This window comes from Budorcas taxicolor, chromosome 15 (assembly GCF_023091745.1).
Source record: "Budorcas taxicolor isolate Tak-1 chromosome 15, Takin1.1, whole genome shotgun sequence".
NCBI classification, from domain to species: Eukaryota; Metazoa; Chordata; class Mammalia; order Artiodactyla; family Bovidae; genus Budorcas; species Budorcas taxicolor.
In genome coordinates, this window is record NC_068924.1 from 39,775,645 (window position 1) to 39,789,233 (window position 13,589).

At 44.7% G+C, this 13,589-nt stretch overlaps 1 protein-coding gene and 1 non-coding gene across 2 annotated transcripts in view; one reads left to right on the forward strand and one right to left on the reverse strand.

The window, feature by feature from the left end:
• PARVA (parvin alpha) overlaps positions 1–13,589 on the reverse strand; it is a 169,228-nt gene that overhangs the window by 130,454 nt on the left and 25,185 nt on the right. The gene's annotated exons all lie outside the window — the stretch shown is intronic.
• On the forward strand, positions 5,868–5,940 carry TRNAG-UCC (transfer RNA glycine (anticodon UCC)). The gene has a single exon. It is a non-coding gene; the product is annotated as a tRNA-Gly (tRNA).

Genomic DNA, 13,589 nt, shown 5'->3' on the forward strand with positions numbered 1-13,589 from the left:
TTCCTTCTCTGTTGATCTCAATTCGTTTCTAAACTAGGTTGCTTTTGGAAAAGACTGAATAGAGTTTCCCTTAAATCTAAAAAAAAAAAAAAAAGTTATGTCATACACATAAATCTCCCAAATCCAACTGTTTCACTGATATATACAAGTTTCCTTAAGTGAGGGACCTCTGTGCTGTGCTTGTAATCTGAACCAGCACTCAATTTTCTCAAACACAGTTCTCCATCATAAGCAGTTCCAAAAGAAAACTCCTTAAACCCCTTGTCTATGATCTCATAAATGACTAAGTGGCATTTAAAAGATACACAATTTTATTTTGACTTTAGTAATCCACTAAACAACTGAGTGGCTAAGCACAGCACAACACAATCCGCTAAACAGAGACCCACATGACAGGGGTACCAGGATACTTGCCACACAAAATATATCTGTACAAAATTAGACTTAACTACCCACCACCTGACACCCCCAGCCTCTGCCCCTCCGTCCCTCTGTTCCTTCTCCCTTCTCCTCCATCCCTCCTTCCATCTATCCCATCCATCCACCCATCCACCCTTCTTCCTCTATCTTTCTTTGCAAATCACTCCCCTTCTTTCTTTTTCATCCCTGCCCTACTCTTCCTTATCGCCTCTTCTTTCCTGAAGCATTTGGGACCCTGTTATCAGAGCAGACAGTACTGGAGTTGTGCGAAGTTTCCAGCTGCACTGAGAGCTGGAGAAGCTGTCTGTGAAATCCTCAGTCTTTGGTATTCATTATTTAAGTTCTGTGGAAATGGGTTCGCTTTGAAGTCTACTGACTCATCCTCCTCCTTAACTTCTTATTTCCTGTAAATGATCCATTAGTTTTTGGCAAGGTCCATGTCACACAGCATTCCCATCAGAAGGGGCTGTTCCGCAACCCTGGGCAGTGTGAACACTGCCTGAGCAGTGGAACTGGAAACATGATGGGGCCGTGTAGACTCTGCTTTCTTAAAAGCTGCTTCAACCAGCCCTAACACCACCTCGAATTAATAATGTGAAACACATGCTCCATCTGCCTGCTAAAGGGTGACAAAGCCATTTATGTTCATAATGGCCAAAATTATTCTACAGATGAAAAGTTTTCTAAAGCAGCTCACATAGGCTAGTCAATCAGTTCCACCAAGGGGGAAAATTCCCCCTCAATCATCCTACTTGAGACCTCTTTGCCAAAACAGCCAGTTCACTGTGGCATTAAGATGTTGAAAGGGGGAAACAAATGGAGATTATAAACAGTTCTCATAAGTTTTCAAACTTTCTGCCCCTGGTAAGGCATGCATAGATTAGCGCCAACAGCTTAGTGGGAAAGGTCATGTGCCTTTTCACAAAGATCCAGGGAGCCACGCAGGACTCTTGTGGACCTCAGAAACTAAACAAATCAGTTACAAGGGGGAGGGGGGGAAGCAGTTCTTTAAGAAAAAAATCAAACTGGGCTGGAAAAGTACTGTTATCAGCAAAAACGCTAAATCTTTCCCCCTCCCCCCACCCCCACACTCCCTGCTCCCCACACCCAGCTGGTGGGAGCAGAAAGATATTCCTTTGATAGCAGAGCAAATAAAAGTTTGAGTTACTGACTGCTCACGTTAATGCTGGATTTTACTACCACCATATTTCAAAATGAAATTATTCTAACATCTATGCCTCAAATTAAGATCTGTGATAATATATATTACAGTTCAGAAAATGTCTTAGGTTCAGATGATATAAAGGCTGATTCCCCTGGAGAGTAAACACTGGCCATTGTTTTTCAAGGGCTAAAACTCTCCTCATCCCTCCAAATAAATTTAAGTATAGATGACATCAGGGAGTGCTGCCTGGTTATCAAAGCACATCTGGGGTGGGGGTGGGGAGGGCAAGATAATGCCACTTAATAGTCAAAGTGGTGGAAACGTCTTAAACGCAGGGTTGTCAAAAGAGGGCTTTCTCCTATAATTTACAGATATGAAAGCCCTATGAGAAAGTTTAGCACACAACACATGAAACTTAACTCTCTCCACTCCACCATGTTGGAATCCTGGTTTCAAGTTCCCCACACCATCTTTACTCCTACGGGCCCTACAATGTCTTTTGCGGGGGGGGGGCAGGTATTCATAGATATCCAGGGCCCAAACGCCCATCTGTGTAAGTACAGTTGGCAGCTCACTTGTCAGACATACTCTCCCCAAGTCCTGGAGTCCTCGGTGCTCCCTACTGGCCTCCGCACATCACTCATCAAGGTGGTGGGGGAGGGGCACGTGGGGGAAAAGCAAAGAGCTAAGCCTGCCCACCAGTGCCCAGGTGGGCTCCGCAGCCAGCCTTACATTCTAAAAAGAGCACAGCCCTTCATTCTATGGCATTAGGTTCTCTGACACAGCGGCAGGACGTCTTCTCCCCTCGGCAGCTCCATGAAGCAAAACTTCACCAACTTCCAGCAGGCACACTAATGAGAGGTTTGTTGTGAACAGGCAGCAAGGGTCAGCCACACCTTACACTTCTCTCCTGCCCCAGAGATGGGGTCACTGGCCAAACGAAGCTAAGCAAATAATTCTTCATGAGAAAAAAATGTATATTTCCACTTATAAAATTACATTTCACAATTCCTCTCACTTCTTATGAAAACAAGATCAAATGTTTGTAAGGACTCACTTGAATATATTTTCACTTTCCAAGTGCAAAGTAGAGGACAAAAAAAGAGAAAGAAAGAAATTCTCAGCAGCCACAAGACAAGAACGCCTTTCTCCTTCCCTGCCAAATCCAAGCATTATGCACATAGAATGAACATGATGCAATAAAAACATCTCCAAATGCTTTCTGATACATTCTCTCATTTAATCTTGCAACTCCTTAATGCTCACATTTTAATTGCAGTTTTAGAGCCTTAAATTCCTCCAAAGGTGCTAAAATACGAAAGAATGTGAAGCATGATTTCATACGAACTAGAAGCAAGAGAAGAGTTTCAGGCCTCTTAAAATAAAAATCTATCTTCAAACCCCTCAGAGTCTGCATGAAACACAGCAAACTCAGTCTGTTGTCCCGAGGGAAGCAGGCTGCTGTGAAATATAAGTAACTCCTCACTGGCACTGTTAGCTTTTTTGGGTGTTTTAATTTTAAAACCCGAGTGTAATTATCTCTTATTTACTAGAGTCACAACTCTTGCCAAAGGGAATACAAACCACTTCTTTGGGGATGAAGTTGCTGACAAAGGTTGGACCAAGAAAAATAATTAATAGCTCCATGCTGACCCCGGGGTAAGTCTCAGAGCACAGCGAAGTGAACTTGCCAAGGATGAGCCGGGCATGGGCGGGTGATGCCCGGCTAAGGGCATGGCACACACCCGGTCCTGAGAAGCTTGGAGGCTTCTGAAGGGACTTAGGCTATGGGACAAAAGTATGAGAGGTTTTTGCATATCCTCCTTTAGTCATGGTTCTGTGTTGAAACTGCTTTGCGCTCCAGTTACAAACGCTCTCCTGTTTAAGAAAGCTGTGGATAGACAATTAATGCCTTTCAGCTGGGGCTGGAGTGTTCTCCAAGTTTGGTTCTGGGCTCTATGGTTTAGCATGCTCATTCTCAGAAATTCTGGCGGAGAGCCTTTGGGATAGGGAGCCGCCAGGGCCAGTTTCCTGGAGCCTGTCCGATGGGCACCTCACCTGATCACCGTCACATTTGGGGAGCCAAACAGAAGGTGGGTGCGGGAGGATCATGAGCAGCTGGGTCAAAACCCTTAGGAGGAGGAGTTTGCCTCTTAAAACATGCGAGTTCAGAGATTTCATCTTAACTTTGCTCTTAAACTATAAAAGTCTTCTGAGTGCAAACAGCATTCAATTCTAGCAGATTCCCACCCCCCACCCCCCCATATTTTCATTTGTCTACTGTGACTGCTGGGAAGCTTGTAGCCCCAGAACTGTAAGATACTATCATGCTTTTTATCATTATTATTAATGATGGGTTTACTTGCAATACTATATCTTTCTGTCTCCTGCAATAATCCAATCCCATCCCATCCCCTGGAGCACAGACATGTTTCATGATTGGCAGCTATTTTAGATCCTTTTGGGGTGTGCTTGCGTGACTGACAAGACTTCAAGTCTTGAAGCCAGAAAGAATTTGATTTCCAGCCTTAACAAACCACTTAATGTGGCTGACCCTCAGCTGCCTCACCTATGTGACGGAGCTCATCTTTGTAGCAGAACGGGTGAGGATTATGCTGCTTTAATTCCCCCTGGATGCCCAAGGGCAAGTACCTGGCGTGGGCACAATGTCCATCCCACAGCGTAACATGGAGTAGGTACCCAATACACTAGAGCTGCTGTCATGAGTGTTAATAATACCAGCCACAAGGGCAAAATTAAAGAGGTTACTGACCCCAGAGAGAAATTTCTAATTCAAATTTCATTATCTTAAATCAACTCAGCTATTTTTTCCCCCTTCTCAATAGAATTCAAAAGAAGCCCTGAGATTTTGGCTCCAATTTCTCAGTTATAATCTTGGCTTTAGTAATATCCATTAAGAGTTTCCGATCCAGGGAGAACTATTAACTCTGCAGTGGAAGCAGAAACGCGGATATCTGAATGAAGTGAAGGTCTGCTGGCAGTTGTAACGAGATCATTTGCTCCTGCAAATGTTATTTCTTGGCTATCGGTATCTTTTGTGCGAATTTCTGCAGGCAGAAATCTCTGGGGGAAAAAGACTGTCTGGGGCCCACACATGTTTTCAGAACAGGCTGGTACATCTTGTCCTTGCTACAGAGCCTGGTACATCAGTAGCAAAACAGACCTCTCTTTGGACACACTTTTATTTTGTGAATTCTGCAGGACTCAAGGCTGGCTGCCGAAGTCACCACTCAATCTTCCTCTCAGGCTGGGTTGGTGAACTGCTCCCTGGAGCCCCCTGGTGGCCCTTTCCATGTTCACACCATGTACTCACACCTCTCAGGGGCAGGGAGAAAGTGGCTTTAAAAGAGCCACCCAAGGGCTAGTTACTGGCATCCTTCATCCACAGGGACATCCCCACATTTTAAGGATCAAGGAAACATGCTGTGTTAAGGCTGGTTACAGACACAGCACCTCTCTTAAATGTCAGAGTCATTCACTGAACAGCTAGCTCTTAAGCATTTACTGCACGCCAGGCCTCACACCAGGCATGAAGAATACAGAGAGGATTACGACTCAGTCCCTGCTCTCAAGAAGCTTCTGGCCCAGAGGGACAGGTGGACCGATACCTGTACCCAGAAGGACAATACAGAGAGAAATGCCAAGTTTTGAGGGAACCCCGGGGACAGTGTCAGCCTCCTTAGGGAAAGTGGGAAGGACATCGGGGGGGGGGGGGGGGGGCAAGAGTTAACCTGGATCTCAGAGGCCAAGAATTAGCTGGACACAGGAAGGAGGGCAGGCATTCCAGGTAGAAGAATCAATATACATCAAGGGCCAGACTTCTTGGGGGACTGTGGTGGATCTGGAGGGCTCCCAGCAGGCAGAAGAGGCCAGAGAAGTGGGTAGGGCAGGCTGAGAAGGATCTCATAGGCCACACCAAGGACCCTGCTTATCTATCCGTGATTCTCCAAACTGTGCTTGAAAGTTCCCGCAGACATTCGATTCTAATTTCATGGATGCTGAAGCTAAAAGAACTCTGTGGTAGCCATCCACGATCCACTGACTGCAAATTCCTGCGTTCAACTCCAGGGTAACCAGGAGAGAAACATCAAATTCCAATACAGGGGCATCCTACAAAATATCTACAAAACACCAGTACTCCTGAAAATTGCCATCAAAAACAAGAGAAGTCTGAGAGCCTGTCATAGACAACAGGAGCCTAATTCCTTAGAGGAGCCTAATTCCATTTCTGAGTGACAATTAAATGTAATATGCCGGGACTTCCCTGGTGGTCCAGTGGTTAAGACTCTGCACTTCCAATGCAGAGGTCCCAGGTTCGATCCCTGGTCAGGCAACAGGATTCTGCATGCCACGACTAAGACAGCGCAGCCAAGTAAATAAGTATTCTAAAAACTAAAATAAGATGCTATCATACTTAAAAAAAATAAAATGTAATCTGCTATCCTGGATGCAATTTTGCAACAGATAAATGAAGTTCCTAGGTAAAAACTAGGGAATAAAGTACAGAGCCTAGTTAATGATTATGTATCGATCTTGGTTCATTAATGCTAACGAATGTGCCATACTAGTGTAAGATGTTAACAATAGGGGAAACTATATACAAGGCAAATGGGAATTTCTGTACTCCTCAAAATTTTTTTTAAGTCTGAAATGTTTCAAAAAAATAAAATTAATTTTTTAAAAGTTCTGTGTTCATACAGATAGCCAAACTACTGTCTGCAATGGATTGTATAATTAAATATTAATTATACACCTGTATAATAAAATGATAATACATGTTACACATGAGAACTTAGAAGATTAATTCATATTCTAGTAATAAGAACCAACATTTTATTGAGTACCTATGCTCAGCCAGGCACTCTCTTAAGTAATCACTTCTGATCTCCAAAACAGCCCCATGCACTAAGAACTGCCAACATCCCATTTTACAGGTGAGGAAATGAATTCAGCAATTAGACAACTCATTGGGATTATATAAGTGGCAGAGTCTGGATTTGAACCCAGCTCTGTCTGATGCTAGAGTCCTGATACTTAATGACAATTCTATACTTTACTGCCTCCTGGTATTCAGCTTTATATACTGATATTTCACTGAAAAAAAATGCATTGATTTTATTATTCTTTTTAATGCTTGAAACCACAGCTATAAATGGGGTGATAAGACGAGGGGGATTTCCAGTCAATGAGGGACTAGGTCAGAGCTGGTGGTTGGTGTTGACACATATGTTCTGACAGTTTCAGTGTGAAGGATGGACTGGTATAGGCTGGGCCCCTGCTGCAGAAATATTCTAGCAACATCTCCAAAAGGAGGAGGAGAGGCAACCAGAGAGAATGAACTTCCCTAAAAGGATAAAGCGAAGGCTCTTGCTTTATACAGGAACCCTTTGTATCCAGCCCCAACCAATCACATCCCGGGCATTGCTGAGCCCCTAACTTGTGCCTGGGCAGGTCTGCCTCCAGGAGCCCCTGTTTGCCGCCTCCACAGACAGAACCTGATGATTAGTAAAGGGAAAATAAGAGCAGTCCAAGCAAGGAGGCAGCTGGCCCAGAGCCCCCCCAGGGGAGGGGCAGGGCCTGAGAAGGGGTGTTAGTGGGGGGAGAGGGAGGGCTGGGGTGCCTCATGGAGGAGGCCTGGGGGCTGGGCCCAGGGCAAGCCCACCTCTCCCTGCAGTCCTTGTGTCTGGGTCACCAGCCAAGGGGATTGGAGCTGAGAGCCCAACCTCTCACCACCAGCTCAGCCGCTTCCCCTGCCCTCCCAGGTCAATGAAAAGCAGGCCTCATTTCACTTCTGTACTTGAGAGGCTGCCATGTGCCACCAGAGGCACATATGGAGTTTGGTACCTCTGGAGGTTGTGGGAAATACCAGAAAGTCTCCTAATCAGTCAACTCCTCCAGAGTCGTCTTATCTAGCCTGGCATGCCGTAGGCATCAATCAACAGATGGTGAACTAAATGGAAATCTTAAAACGCATGCGTCATAGGTCATACTGGAGCAAACTAAACTGGAGTTTGGAATATTTAGCACGAAATCTTTACCACATACTTAGTGGCTTGAAACGACACAAGGTCACTACCTCACAGTTCTGGCCGTTGGATGTCCAAACGGGTTTTTCACTGGACTCAAATCAAGATATTGGCAGGGGACTTCCCTGGTGGTCCAGTGCTTAAGAATCTGCCTGTCAATGCTGGGGACGTGGGTCCAATCCCTGGTCCGGGAAGATTTCACATGCCACAGGGCAATGAAGCCCGTGTGTCACAGCTACTGAAGATGACATGCTCTGGAACCTGACAGCTGCAACTACTGAAGCTTGAGCACCTACAGTCTCTGCCACAGGAGAAGCCCCTGCTCACCACAACTAGAGAAAGCCCACGCACAGCATCAGACACCCAGAGCCGCCAAAAATAGTTAATAATAATAAAAAAAAAGATGTTGGCAGGGTTTCATTCCCCTCTAGAGGCTCTAGTTTTTGTTCAGTTGCCCAGTCATGTCCGACTCAGCAACGCCACAGACTGCAGCAGGCCAGGCCTCCCTGTCCCTAACCATCTCCCAGAGTTTGCCCAAGTTTATGTCCATTGCATCAGTGATGCCATCCAACCATCTCATCCCCTGTCACCCTCTTCCCCTTCTGTCTTCAATCTTCCCCAGCATCAGGGCCTTTTCCAGTGAAAAAGCTCTTCGCACCAGGTGACCGAAGTATTGGAGCGTCAGCTTCAGCATCAGTCCTTCCAATGAGTATTCAAGGTTGATTTCCTTTAAGATTAACTGGTTGGATCTCCTTGCTGTCCAAGAGATTCTCAAGAGTCTTCTCCAGCACCACAGTTCGAAAGCATCAACTCTTCGGCGCTCAGCCTTCTTCACAGTCCAGCTCTCACAACTGTACATGACTACTGGAAAGATCAAAGCCTTGACTATACGGACCTTTGTTGCCAAAGTGATGTCTTTGCTTTTTGACACAGGTTTGTTGTAGCTTTCCTGTCAAGAAGCAATCATCTAAGGCTCTAAGGGGAATGTAAAAGGTTCTATTTCCCTGCCTTTTCCAGCTCTGCAGCCCCCTGCACTCCTTAGCTCATGGCTGCTCTCCCATCTTCAAAGTCAGTAACACTGTCTCTCTCTGGCCTTTCTCCATGGTCGTGTCTCCTCTGACTCCCTTCTGCCTTGCTCTTCCTCTTTTAAGGATTATTATGATTACACTGGACCCATCTGGATAATTCAGGACACTCTCCCTATTTTAAGGTCTCACCTTAAAATTAAATTAACAACGTTAATTCCATTCGCAACCTTAATTCTCCTTGGTGATATAAGGTGACATAGTTGCCAGGCCCAGGGGTTAGGACATGGACATCTGTGGAGTGCCATTATTCAGCCTACCACAAACTTCATAAGGTCAAACTGTAGGAGACCACCAGTGTCTCGCTAAAAGGTAAAAATATTAATTAACACTTATCAACCACCTACTACATACAAGGCATACCACTAAGTAATTTTGCATATATTATCTTATTTAATTGCAGTTAATGTTCAAAGAGAAGTAGTAACTACTACTACTAGTAAACCAGATCATGTTATTCACCTCTAAAATCCTCTGATAGTGTTCCATATGTTTTAGGGAAAAACTCAGTCTTCTGGCAGCCCCTTGGGATCTAACTTTGGCCCGACTCCCAGCTCCATTTCCCACCAGCTTCCCCTCGACCTCCAAGCTTCAACCATGGGAGCCTTTCGGTTCCTTGAACTTCTGTGGCTGCACCTGCAGACCCCTCTTTCTGGAACATTCATCCCCAAGATCGTTGACCCTCTCTCATTATTCAGATCTCTAGCCTATTCACTGCCACATCCCCAACTCCTAAAATTGTGCTTAGCACATAGTAGGCACATGATACACATTTATAAATGAACTAATCTGAATTATGCCAGTGAGGAAACGAGATGATAAGGCCAAGTTCACAGAGCTGGTCAGCTGGAATTCCAACTCAGAGCATACTCAACACCCCAGCCTCTCAACAAGCCACCCCCAAGCTCCTCATCAGACACCACTAGGCCAGCTGGGAGGTGCAGGGATGGCAAACACTAGCTCGAGCTCTTGAGCAGTCCCCCGCTCACTGGACGGCACTGAAATAGTGACAGAACCTGCTAACCAGGCACCACGGCCCAGTCAATCAGCGAGCCTAACGGAGGCTGGTCTACACTCTCGACTGGGAGAGCTATGAAACCAGATCGGGAGGAGACATGGTCACGGCAAACCAAGAATTCCTTATCAGGGGAAAACAATCCAGATGAACTTTTGGGTTAATCTAGTGGAACTGAGGCCTCCGAAATGAACCTTAAAAAAGAAAAAAGTTCCAATCTGCAAAGGAAGTGATTTTTTCCATATTCTAACAATCAGAAATATGCTTTTTAAACATCAGAATTTTCATTCCATGTTGCTGTCATTTTGGGGGAATTTAAATAGATGACATGCTTTCCTATGGGTGACAGCAACAGCAGTCCTGGAATGCCATTATTTTAGGCATGACAGGGGAGGCCATTGCATCACGGATTCCCAGAGACTGAAATCCCAAGCAAGCTAACCACATTGAAGAACTCTTTTAAAATTCCTTGCAGGAGCTCTGAAAAACCAAACACATTAGCAGTGAGCCAGCAACCATCAGGAGAGCATTGTAACAATGGCACCACTATAGGAGGACTTTTGTCCCTTCTCATATTCCTTCCTGCCTCAACTGCAGATAAGAGAAATAGGAGGAGGGAATGGAGAGAGCGAAAGGCCACGCCAGGCCCACCACCCACACCCATGCCGGAGTTGTGGGGCAGGCTGGGCCAGGGGGAGTGGAAGAGCATGGAATTGGAAGGGAAGCTGAAGTTTTGATTTCAGACTGGACTAGGCCTTCAAACCTACAGGTGAGTCCTAATTCCTTAAATGTCCTCATAGCTGGACATGCAATCCACCTAAGATGTCACAGAGCATGTTTTAAGGCGGTGCTCAGGCTAGGGAGGGCTCTTTCCTGACTGAACTCCAATGCAAGTCAGCTGATTCAATAAATTTGTTACAGGCTAAAAATCAAACGACCAACAGAATATCATTTTTTGGCTAGCAAGTTTATAAGGTTAAAAAAAAAAAATAATGCCCAGTTTTGATGAGAGAGAAGAGAACTGAGTATCCCCAAATACTTCTGGTATGTCTTAGCCCATTCGGGCCACTATAACAAAATACCACAGTCTGGGTGGCTTATAAACTACAGAAATTTAATTCTCATGGTCTGGGGGCCCAAGTCCAAAGTCAAGGCACCAGCATGGTCAAGTTCTCTGGTGAAGACTGGTCTTCCTGGTTCATAACTGGCCCCTTCTCCCTATGTCCTTTTATGTGGAAGAGGCTAGAGATCTTTCTGGACCCTCTTTTATAAGGCATTAATCCCACTCATGAGGACTCTACCCTCATGACTTAAGGACCTATCTAAGGCCTCATCTACTACAATACCAGGCATCAGGAGTTCAGCAGATACATTTCAGAACACACACATTCAGGCTACAGATGGTTTACAAATCAGAACAAATTTTCTTGGGCAGTGCCTCTCACACTGCAATGTACACAAGTCACACGGACATCTAGTTAAGACATTCAGTAGGTCTGGGGTGAGGCCCAAGAATCTTCCTTTCTCATAAGCTACCCAGTTGAAGCTGCAAGACTTTGGCCACTTGATGTGAAGTGCCAACTCATTAGGAAAGATCTTGATGCTGGGAAGAGTGAGGGCAGGAAGAGAAGGGGACAACAGAGGATGAGATGGCTGATGGCATCACCAACTCAATGGATGTTAAGTTTGAGTAAACTCTAGGAGATGGTGATGGACAGAGAAAGCTGGTGTGCTGCAGTCCATGGGGTCAGAGAGTCAGACATGACTGAGGGACTGAAAAACAGCAACCACAACTTGGTTATACAGATGGTATTGGCACGAGGATCACACCTTGAGAAGTCTAGAGAAAATTTGATCAAGTGTATCAAAAGCCTTAAAATCTTTATTACTTTTTACTCAGTAATTCTCCACTAATGATATATTCTAGGGACTAATAAGGAATATATATACAAAGATGTAGCCAAAGATGTTTATCACAATGTTACATCTACAGTGGAAACTGGATACAACCTAAATATCTGACAACAGGGAAATTTATAAACAAATGATGGTAAAGCCATTGGTGAATAAAATAATATAGTCATATCAAGTTCTTATAAAATGTTTGATGCTGCTGTGAAAAAATATCCATGACGTGAGAAACAAAAAGATAAAAATACAAAGATGGGTCAGTTTTGTGTGTCAATTTGGCTAGGCTATAGTACCCAGTTATTGAATCAAAAGCTAGATGTTGCTAGGAAGGTATTTCTATAGATAGGATTAACACTAAGTAAAAAAGATTACCCTCTGTAGTGTGGGCAGATCTCATCAGTTCAAGGCCTTACAAACACAAACTGAGATTTCCCATAAGAGAGGAGATTCTGCCTCAAGACTACAGCAGTAATTCTTGCCTGAGTATTCAGCTTGCTGGCCTGCCTTACAGGTTTCAGATCTGCCAATCCTGTAAATATGTACACCAACCGCTTGAGACAAATCTCTTCAAATATATGTGTGTGTGTGTGTGTGTATCTCTTAGTACAAATGCTTATGTGTGTCTGTATGTTATGTGTCTGTATGCGTGTATATGTATATACAATACACAAATACAGATATATTTCCACTGGTTCTGTTTCTCTGGAGAACCCTGACTGATACACACCATGAGTCTAATTCTGTTAAAAACATTTATGTTACAAATTACATTGCAAAAGCTTGAGTCCCATAACTGAATATACAGTATGATTTTTATTTTATTGTTAAAATATTAGATATACAAATGAGAGAGAAAACATCCAAATATTAGCAATAAAAAGACTATGGTTTATTTTAATGTTTGTCTTGATATTTAATATTTTTTAAAATTTTTATAAGCATGCATTTCTTTTATGATCAGGGAAATCATAGCTACAGTCGGATTTGCATTGAACCCTGCAATTTCAGTGTCCACTGAGAGGGAGACTACACAATTTTAGGCAATCTGAAGAAGAGAACACCCTTCTTCACCATTTCACCTGCTTCTCAAGTGACAAACTATATTCTCAGCATTTCCTCCAGACCTGTCCCAGCCCTTTTTTCTTGTGTCCCATTTGGCCTCTTGCCCTGTCCTTCATTGTCTCAAATAAAATACCCATTAGACGGGCGAGGCAGTGACTTTCATTATCCTTGTTTTATAAATGAGGAAACTGAGGCTAAGAGGGTTTAAGTGGTTTGTACATAGATACCCAGCTGGTAATTGACATAGCCCAAATTCCCTCCTTTGTAAACTGGAAAGCCAGGCACATGTGAGTGATCCCATATGGACCGTGTGAGAACCATGTCAATTACATTCTGAGGTCTCCTCCCCGGCCTGCCACAGCCTTCCTCAGTGACATCAGACAATGGCTCATTTATCTCCAGAAGAGACGTGGATGGCCAGGGTCAGGTGCCAGGACCAAAAGGACTCTGGGTTTGGCCACACGTCCAAGCACCCTGGCCAGGGCTTCTGATGACTCAAGCCCCACAGCTGGAAGTGAGCAGGACCACCCACACTGCCCCAAATGGGGCCAAACTCAGTGCTTCCTTCCCAGTCCCCATCTAGTGATTGGCGCAAGGTCCTGGCCATCTGCCATCCCATGCCCATGAGGGCTGGCCCCACCGCAGAAGACTTAGGCTACCAAAGCAATTCCAACTGCTGGCAGCAACAGGTTCTTGGACTGGGCTCTAGCATGAAGGGCTTTCCTCCTTCCCCCTCCTGGGCCTGCTGAGACTGAGTGTACTCTTGAATCCTGTTAGGACTGGATCCTTTCCCTGGGACCCCGACACCCACCTTGGCATCCAAAGGGAGCAGGGTCTTCATGTACCATGATCCCTACCACACATGGGCTGATCTTCCCAAATCG